The 10,919-nt window shown below is 35.6% G+C and overlaps 1 pseudogene; it reads right to left on the bottom strand.

The window, feature by feature from the left end:
• Positions 1-1,138: 1,138 nt before the first annotated feature.
• On the bottom strand, positions 1,139-2,457 carry LOC124987440 (vasculin-like; annotated as a pseudogene).
• Between the last annotated feature and the right edge of the window lie 8,462 nt (positions 2,458-10,919).

Here is a 10,919-nt window from a genome sequence, read left to right as displayed (position 1 = left end):
AAGATCCTAAAACAACTACATGTCACCATCAAGCAACTGGAAATCTACAAAGAAAAGAAAAAGAGGCAGTAAGAAAATGTGAAGAAAAATGGCCCAAAACTGTTCAAATGTGATTAAAAAAACATGAATCAATACATTCAAGAAATTCATGAAACTCCAAGAAACAGCACAAAAAGATACCTACATTGAAACACATTATAATTAAATTGGGTTTCTATTTTTTTGTAAGCAAAACTTTAATCCCAAGGATTCTTAAAAAATATATTACAAATGAAAATAACAACATGAAAAAAAAATAAAGTATCTTCTACCATATACCCTTAAACTGGCATGGGCATTGGTATTTGGAACAACCTCAAATTTCCAATTAAAGAATGTTACAAAAAGTTATGCATTCATATATATTAGTCACATAATGACCTAAAGTAAATATAAACTTTTCTGAAGCTTGTCAAATTCTGTAGCAACTGGGCAACATCAACCTAATGTGAAGATTAGTTGGATTTTTCAAAAACCTGGGCGTTGGTTTAATGGTGCAGTTTTAGCCTAATCTACTGTCTTGTGGTCACAGCAGCTTGAAAGACTGCTTCATTTTTTTTTCTTTCTGCTACTGAAACATAAAAGCAGAAAGAGAGAAATGACTTATCACATACGTGTAACTATAGCTGTATTCTATATCCCATCTATGGAAAAAACGTAAATCGTAGTTCAATGTTTGTCAACTTTATTTCTATAATATTGAAACATCACACCTTAGCTGGGCAGGATGTAGAGGTTTATAATTAGTCTATGCAAGGCTTTTTTTTTGCAAAACATTACACAATTTTTTTATTATTAAATGAGAAAATCTCATTTGTTACATCGTCACATTGCTAGTCAGAGAAATGCTGCAGTGATGAAGGAAGTCAATGTTGGACCAACCAAAGTCCTCATTTCTACCACATTCATTTACAAAGAAAGAATATTCAACTTAGCCCAACACAACATTCTGGGCTTTCTTCATATTGAAGTCCCCCCCAAAAAATCATCATCTAATCATCTTTCACTACATAAATTATAGTTCTTCATTTTTACAATTCACCCCAAACTACATGAGACACGCATCACACTAAAAATTCCAAAGTTGTTAGGAAATCCTTCACACATCATCCTTATCTGATGTGTCACTCACTGCTACTTGTCTCTGTGTCATCATTCTCAATGGTGGGTTTGAAAGTGCTGTTTTTCCAGGGTCCAAACTTGAAGTCACAGATCAGGCCATTTTTCAAAATACCATTTTTTCTCAGACCATTCTTCTGCAACTGTTCACTAATAACTTGGAATTCTCTCATTTCATCCTCAGTTAAGGGGGCACACATTTCATCATTTTCACTGTCTTCTGCCAGCCCATCTCCTTTAACAATCTGTGTTCTGCCTCAAGTGAACTAGAAAGAACATCAAGTTTGTGGAAAGGTTGAAGACCGAGTGATCTATTGGGAAATCACTGAGGCATTGCCATTCTCTGGTGGAATTTCATTTTCATCAAAGTTTCTGTTTATATCCCTTTCTTGGTGAGTACTATTGCTGTTATGCAAATTAAATGGGACTTCATCCTTCTCCAAACCAGCATGGCTTTCATCTTCATGTTCTTCTACTCTGTCCCTTTTCAATGCTTTCAAAAATTCATTCTTCCTATCAGTGTGCGTTCGTGTCAGTTTGGTTAGATGAGGCTACTGATTAAGTTCATCAACAAGTGAAGAGGAATTTGAACGATTACACTCTCACTGAATTTGTTGATGGACTAAAATTCTTGGCAGTTTATTTAAAAGCATTAAAGCTACCAAAACGATATGTAGATTCATGAGGGAAAGAAGTCCCAACCTTATTTTCTTTAGTTTGGCTTTTCCATTGTGTAGGTTTTGTAGGTGGAGCAGCAGGTTTAGGGACTAAGTCTTTATAAACACTAGGACCAGTTCCAATCTTAACGGACTGTAACTGAAGATTTCCTACCACAGGGAATCCAGATAGCTGTAAGTCTTTTGTATAACTTTTCTTAATGAGCAGCATCCTTGGAGCTCTAGATTTAGAATTCGGAGGATACTCTAAGAAAGGAGCTTGGGAGATTATTTTGATTGTGTCTGGGCATATAGACCCCATACACTTGCAGATAAAGATATTTTCTGATTTGGTTCTCTCTCGTATTTAGGATTTAAAGATGGAAATCCTCAGCATCAAATTGTTTGCCTTCTCTTTTATCTTCTTTCCTTCCAGTTTCATTTTCAGGTATTGTTGTTTTCATGTAGTCCTTGGTTTTATCCAGAATGGATAATACTGCTATGAGAACGGGGATTTCCACCATTGCATCCTGCTCGATGATTTATGTTTTCAGTGCCATTTCTGCCATGCGTACACCATCCATTTTTTCTTTCCTTCTGAAATTATCTCCATTAGAATGTCTAATACCAGAATCAAAGGCATCCAAAGAGTTGTGTCTTTGATGATTCACATCATAACCATTTTTCCATTCAAAATTTTCAGAATGTTTCTCAAAAGTCAATGACGACTTTGTTGATGATGGTGTAGCAAAATCATGCTGTGCCATTTAGGTCCAGTCTCTCCAACTCAGTGAAACAAGGCTTCAACACCTCATGGCAAGTCCCTGTAAAGCCAGTGACTGGGAGACTGAGACAGGAGAGTCACAAGTTCAAGGCCAGTCTCAACAACTCATAGAGGCCAAATTCCAGCAGGACGGCCCACAAAAGTGTTTTTTTTCTCCATAATCTTTATGTTTTCCAGTTTGTTTTTTTAAATTTTGTATCCTATGAAATATACCCAAGTGTTTGAAGATACTTAACCTATGACTATTTGACATAGAGTTAATTCAAGTCAGCTACCCATACTTCTGTTTTAAAGTTTTCATATGGCTATCCCCAGAATTAGCCAAGTTCCTTGGATTTAAGATAAAAGTCTTCTTTATTACTTCATGTACTTGTCACTGTTGTACTTATGCACACCAGATAAAATATCCAAATTATGAGCCAAAAAGCAGAAACAGAAAATTTCACATCTGAAGAGTATTCCTAAACATCAGCACATAAAAAGACACAAATAGCTATCTCAATACTACCATGCTGATGGGAAACTGCAACATCTTAAATTTCCACCTAAGTAAAAGATAAAAAGAAGAAAAAACTATTCTTTCAATGTCATCATTTAGAAAAGCTATCCCATTGTGACATGAAAAGGACGGAGGTCAAAAATTCCTAAAAGTTTTGATAAAGGTAAAAATAAACTGCCATGAAACTTTATCTGAATAATTCAATCACCTTCTGCCCCACCAGAATTGTCCCTGGCCTGGGGGTGCTGTTGCATTTGAGATTCTGGGAGGAGGTTTTTGGTACTTTGAATAATCCCCTTTTGTTGTTTTTCCCTCCTCCACAACCAGTCTCAGTTCCCTATACAAGACTTTAGTTCAAACAATTTCAATTTTGCCTAAGGGAACACTGCAAAATAACAATTCTTGGCATTACATGTCCCATATGATCCATTGTGGACTACAATTTATTTTTTCAACAAATAATTTGGTGTGATGGCATATGCCTGTAATCACAGTGGCTCAGGAGGCTGAGGCAGGAGGATTGCAAGTTCAAAGCCAGCCTCAGCAACTTACTGAGACCTGATCTCTAAATAAAATATTGAAAAGGGCTGGGGGTGTGGCTCAGTGGTTAAGTGTTCCTGAGTACATCCTCTGTACCAAACAACACAAAACAAAATTCAGACGAATATGAACAGCTAAAACATCTTAAAAATACACCAAACCCATGAAATCTCAAACGACACTTGTATTTTCTATACATGTACACTCCCGCCAAAGGGTTGTTTCCCATATGCTACTTCTCTTGCAAACCAATAACTTTCTTTCATTTAACCTACATAGGCTGTGAGATCTAGAGAAGAACTAATTTGAAATAATTTGAAAATGGAAGAATGGGGAAAGTTACATCTTGCATATACAATCAAAACAGAACCAAGATGGCAATGCTAGTATCAGGGGGAAAATAGACTTTAGTGGAAATTACATGAAAAAGAAGGACACAGTATATTGTTACAAGTGGTAATTCATCATGAAGATATAACCATTATATACAGACAGGCACCAAACAAAGCTTGCCAAGATATAAAGCAAACTTTAACAGAACTGAAGGGAGAAAGACTTTTATTTATTAATAATTGTTATCCTAATACATCACTTCCAATAGCAGACAGAACATCTGGACAAAAGATCAATAAGAAATAGAGAATTTGATGAACACTATGATCAAACTACAGCTAATAAACATATATAAAGCACTCTACCTACCAAGAGCAGAGCACCCATTCTTCTGAAGAGCGCATGAACATTAAATCACGTATTAATTAGTCCACAAAATAAATCTCGACACATTTTGAAAGATTTAAGTAATACAGTTTAAAAGATTTAGGTTCCTAAAACCTAATTATGAATCATAGAAGAAAAAGTTTAAATTTTTTAAAATATTTATTAGTTGTAGGTGGATATAATATCTTTATTTATATATATTTTACGTGGTGCTGAGGATCAAACCAATGCTTTACATGTGCAAGGCAAGAGCTCTACCACTGAGCCACAGCCCCAACTTTAAATTTTTATATGGAATTTAAACAACATGCTTATGAAGAACAAATGGCTCAAGAAAGAAATCACAAAGAAAATAACTTGAGACAAATGAAAATGAAAACAAAATATACCAACCCAGGAGAATAGGAAAAGACATGCTCAGAGGGAAATTTATAGTTATAAAAGTCTACCATAAAAAAAGGAAAAGATGTTAAAACAATAACAAAACTTTATATGTAAAAACTTTAAATAACTAGATAACTAGAAAGAGTGAAAGAGGGCAAGGGTGTAGCTTTGTGGTAGAGTGCTTGCCTACCTGCTTGAGGCTCTGAATTCAATCCCAGCACAGAAAGAAAGAAACAAAGAAAAGTTAAGTAAACTAAAAGTTGGTTCTTCAAAAGATTAACCAAGGGAATAAAATGTTACCCAGGTTAATGAATCAAAAAAGAGAAAGAATATACAAATAACTGAAATTAGAAATAAAAATAGGGACCATATCACTGACTTTGCAGAAATAAAATAGTTAATAAAATAATGCCCTGAGTCTTAATACAACAAAGAGAGCACAACTTTCATGATTTTCTCAATTGATTCAGAAAAAGCATGTGACAAAAATGCAATACACTTTGATGATAAAAAAAAAACACTCTGTGGGGGCTGGGCATATAGCTCAGTTGGTAGAGCGCTTGCCTCAAATGCACAACACCCTGGGTTCAATCCTCAGCACCGCAAAGCCAGCCTGAGCAACTTAGCAAGGCCCTAAGCAACTTAGCGGAGACCCTATCTCTAAGTAAAATATAAAAAGGGTTGGGGATGTGGCTCAGTGGTTGAGTGCCCCTGGGTTCCATCCCCAGTACCCCCCCCAAAAAAAAAAAAACAACACTCTGTGAACTATGATAGAAAGAAACTGCCTCAGCATAAAATGGAGTTCTAACCAGAGCAGTTAAGCAAAAATAATAAATAAATAAATGATATTCAAATAGGAAAAATAAAGCATGATACATAGATGAATATAATGATCCCATAAGTGGTATTCAAATAGGAAAGAATAAAGCATGATACATACATGGATATCATGATCCCATATATAGAAAATCCCAAATAATCTACAAAAAAATACCAGAACAGTTTTAGACCATTTATACTGCTATAGGAAAATGCCTCAAATATGAAGAATGTGAAACTGGTGTTAAACATTTTCCAGTGCCCTTTCTGTGAATGACATGAGTCTCGGCATCTTGCAATTTACTGCTGCTCCTCTAAGTCATTTTCAAAGTGCTCATATTCAGCCGTAATGAGCACTGGCCTTAATGGGATGATATGAAGACTGTGAACCTGGTGCTGTCCAAGTGTACAATTTCCAATGCCCTTTCTTTTTTTTTATAGTACTTTTTTTATTTGTACTTTTTAGTTATACATGACAGTAAAACGTATTTGACATATCATACTTACATGGAGTATAACTTCTCATTCTTCTGATTGTACATTATGTGGAGTTACACTGGTCATGTATTCATATATGAACATAGGAAAATTATGTTCAATTCAATCTACAGTCTTTCCCATTCCCATCACCCCTTCTCCCCATTCCCCCCTGTGTAATTCAGTGAACTTCCATCCCTCCCTTCCCCCACACCACCTATTTGTGAGTTATCATCTGCCTATCATAGAGAATATTCAGCCTTTGGTTCGGGGGGATTGGTGGATTTCACTTAGTATATTAGTCTCCAGTTCCATCCATTTACTGGCAAATGCCATAATTTCATTCTTCTTTACGACTGAGTAATACTCCATTGTGTATATATACCACATTTCTGTTATCCGTTTGTCTGTTGAAGGGCACCTAGTTTGGTTTCATGTCTTATCTTCCTTATGGCCTTTCTGCACATTAAGTACGAACCTGCCACTAGAATGACCCTGCCACTTCTGTTTCACTACTCCTCCTGTAAGCTATTTTCAAATGACACATATTTGGCCATATTAAGAAATGTTACTGACAGACCATTATAAACAGTATAAAACTGGTGCTGTACCATGGGACAATTCTTTGTTGTTATTGTTGCTTTGTTTTTTTATAGCAGCTTTGTTCATAATTGCCAAAACTTGGGAGTAATCAAGATGTCTTTCAATAGGTGAATGGATACATAAATTATTGTGCATTTAGACAATGGGATATTAGTGCTAGACATAAGTACCATGAGACAATTCTTAATGCCATTTCTGTAAATTAAATGCGAACTGCTGTCTGAAACCTCCCTGCCAATTGCATTTCACTGATACTCTAACAAACCTGTTTTCCTATCACATATATTCAGCCATAATAAGCACTGACACTAAATGGACACTTATGAAGAATGTGAACCTGGTGCTACAATGGAACACCATTGAATAATGTGCCTTTGCGAACTGATTAAAACTTCCTCTGAAACTACCCTTTCACTGCTGCTGCTACAAGCTGTTTATAAATTGCAAATGTATGGTGGAAATGAGCACTAGCGCTGATGGGCTGAGATGAAAAATTTGAAGCTGGTACTGCAACAAGGGACAATTCCCAATGACTTCTTTGAGAATCAAGTTTGATCTTGCCTCTGGAACCTCCATGTCACTAGCATTTTGCTGCTGCTTCTGTAGGCCATTTTCAAATTGTACATACTCGGCAGTAATGAGCATTTTATTTCTTGTGCTTTATAAGTTTTAACAAAGTCAGTGCCTATGCCAATATGTTGGAGTATAGAGCCTTCCTTTTCTTTTAGCAGTTGCAGAGTTTCTGGTCTGATTCCTATGTCTTCGATCCACTTTGTAGTGACTATTATACAGGGTAAGTATATTCAGTCAGCAACATCACTGCTGTGATCAAAAGACATGACAAGAACAACTAGAGGAGGAAATATATATTCTGGGGCACTCAGTTTCTAAGGTCTCAGTCCATAGATGGCCATACCCTTGCTCTGGGCCTGAGCTTAGGCCCAACATCATGGCAGAAGGACCTGGCAGAGGAAACAACATGGCACCAGGAAGCAGAAATAAAGCATTCCTCAGCAGGGACAAAATATATACCCCAAGTCTTGCTCCCAGTGACCAACCTTCTGCAGTTACATTCTACCTGCCTGAAGATACCACCTGGTTAATCCCCGTCAGTGAACTAGCATGCTGATTAGGTTAAGGCTCTCAAAATCCAATCATTTCACCTCTGAATGTTGTACTATTTTCTCACTCATAAGCTTTTGAAGGACACCTTATATATAAACCATAGTTGTGAGACATAGGGATCAAGTTTCATTCTTCTACATATGAATATATTCAGTTTTCCCTGCACCATTTGTTTAAAAGGCTACCTTTTCTACAATGTGTATTTTCAGCAACTTTGTCAAGGATCAAATGTTTGTCTTTATGTGGACTTGCTTCTGTGTCTTATATTTAATTCTGTTGTTTTTCATGTCTGGTTAGGTGCAAATATCATGTTGGTTTTGTTACTGGAGCCCTGTAATAGAATTTGAGATCTGGTGTTGTGATGCCTCCAGCATCATTCTTCTTGCTTAGGATTACTTTGAATATTTTAGATCTTATTCTTCCAAATAAATTTTTGGACTGTTTTGCCTAATTCTGTTGAAGAATGTCATTAGAATTTTGATGGGGATTGCATTGATTCTGTGTATTGCTTTTATAATATGACCGTTTTGATAATATTAATTATGTCTATCCAAGAACATGGGAACACTTTTTATTTTCTAAAGATATCTTCAATTTCCTTCTTTAATATTTATGGTTTTCTTTATACAGGTCTTTCATCTCCTTCATTACATTAATTCCCAAATTCTTTTTAGGTTATTGTGAATGGGATAGTTTTCCTAATCTTTTTCAGCTGATTCATTATGTAGTACAGAAAGTGTTTTATTTCTATATGTTTATATTGTATCCTGTTACTTTACTAAATTAATTTGTCATGTGGAATCTTTGGATCTTTTAGATATGGAATCAGCAAAAAGAGATAATTTAGCTTTTTCTTTTCCTATTTGTATTCCTTTAATTTCCTTCTGTTACCTGATTGCTCTGGCTAGAGTTTCAAGAACTATGTTGATAGGAACGGTGAGTCAACATCCTTATCTTATTCCTTATTTCTGAGAAAATGTTTTCAGTTTATCTCCATTCAGTATGTTGTTGCCCTTTATAATGTTGGAGTTAGTTCCTTCTATCCCTAGTTTCTCCAGTCTTTTAAACTTTATTGGTGCTGAATTTTGTCAAATGCTATTTCTGCATCTATTGAGATGATTACATGACTCTTGTTCTTAATTCTACTTGTGTGGTGAATTACATTTATTTATTTACCTGTGTCGAACCAACCCTGCATCCCTGGAATAAAACTCAGTTGATGACAGTGCACTATCTCTTAATGTGTTTCTGATTGTGATTTCAAAATATTTTATTAGGGATTTTTGCATCGATGTTCATCAGGGATGTTGATCTGAAATTTTCTTTCCCCAATCTGTCTTTAGCTGGTTTTGTTAAAGGGTAATACTGGTTTCCTGAAATGAATTTGGCAGTGTTCTCTCCTTTTCTGTTTCATGGAAAAATTCAAGGAGAATTGTAATTAATTATTTAAAGTTCTGATAGAACTCAGCTGAAAATCCATGTGTTCTTGGGCTTTTGTTTGTTGGAAGGTTTTTAGCTGCTTCAGTTTCATTGCTTGATATTGGTATGTTTATGTTTCTATATCCTCCTGGTTCAATTTGGACAGGTCACACAAGATTTTTTGGCCTATTGGAGTGTAAATTTTCAAAATAACTTCTACTCTTACTTTATATTTCAGAAGTGTTTGTGGTGATCTCCTTTTTCATCTCTAGTTTTGTATATTTGGGTCTTCTCTTTTTCTTTTGGTTAATTTGATTAAGAGTTTATCAATCCTATTTATCTTTACAAGCACCAACACTTCGTTGCACTGATCCAATGCATTTTTCACTTTCATTTTCATTGATATTGACATGGATATTATTTTCTGTCTCCTACTGATTTTGGTAATAGTTTGTTCTAGGGCCTGAAAGTATAATGATAGACTATATATTTGACATCTTTCTATGTTTTTTTTTTTTTTTGATAGGAGCAAAATCTATAAACTTTCCTTTTAGAACTGCCCTCAAATTGTCCGAGTGATTTTGAAATGTTGTAATTTTATCCTCATTTGTTTCTTTTATTATTATTATTATTGAAAACTAATGGGGTACAACTTGTTCCTCTGGTTGTACATGAAGTAGAGGCATACCATTTGTGTAATCATATATTTATTAAGGCAATGCTGTTTGATTTATTCTGTTATTTTCTCCTACCTCCCCCACCCCTCCCACAACTCCCACCCCTCTTTTCCTCTATACAGTTCCTTCTTCCTCCATTCTTGCCTCCCTCCCACCCCCCAATTATGTATCATCATCTGCTTATCAGTGAGATCATTCATCCTTTGGTTTTTTGAGAGATTGGCTTATCTCACTTAGCATGATATTCTCCAATTTCATCCATTTACCTGCAAATGCCATAATTTTATTATTCTTTATGGCTGAGTAGTATTCCATTGTGTGTGTGTGTGTGTGTGTGTGTGTGTATATATATATATATCAATCACAGTTTCTTTATCCATTCATCAATTGAAGGGCATATAGGTTGGTTCCACAACCTGGCTATTGTGAATTGAGCAGCTATGAACATTGATGTGGCTGCATCTCTGTAGTATGCTGATTTAAGTCCTTTGGGTATAGGCCTAGGAGTGGCATAGCTGGGTCAAATGGTGTTTCCATTCTAAGTTTTCTAAGGAATCTCCATACTGCTTTCCACAGTGGCTGCACTAATTTGCAACCCCACCAGCAATGTATGAGTGTACCTTTTTCCCCACATCCTTGCCAACACCTATTATTGCTTGTATTCTTGATAATCACCATTCTAATTGGGGTGAGATGGAATCTTAGGGTAGTTTTGATTTGCATTTCTCTTATTACTAGAGATGTTGAACATTTTTCCATATGTTTGTTGATTGCTTGTAGATCTTCTTCTGTGAAGTGTCTATTCATTTCCTTAGTCCATTTGTTGATTGGATTATTTGTAGTCTTGGTGTAGAGTTTTTTGAGTTCTTTATAGATTCTGGAAATTAGCACTCTATCTGAAGTATGAGTGGCAAAGATTTTCTCTCACTCTGTAGGCTTTCTCTTCACATTGATGATAGTTTCCTTTGCTGAGAGAAAACTTTTTAGTTTGAATCTATCCCAGTTGTTGATTCTTGCTTTTATTTCTTGTGCTATGGGTGTCCTGTTGAGGAAGTCTG

This window comes from Sciurus carolinensis, chromosome 6 (assembly GCF_902686445.1).
Source record: "Sciurus carolinensis chromosome 6, mSciCar1.2, whole genome shotgun sequence".
Classification (NCBI taxonomy): Eukaryota; Metazoa; Chordata; class Mammalia; order Rodentia; family Sciuridae; genus Sciurus; species Sciurus carolinensis.
This window is presented reverse-complemented; position numbering and strand designations above follow the sequence as displayed.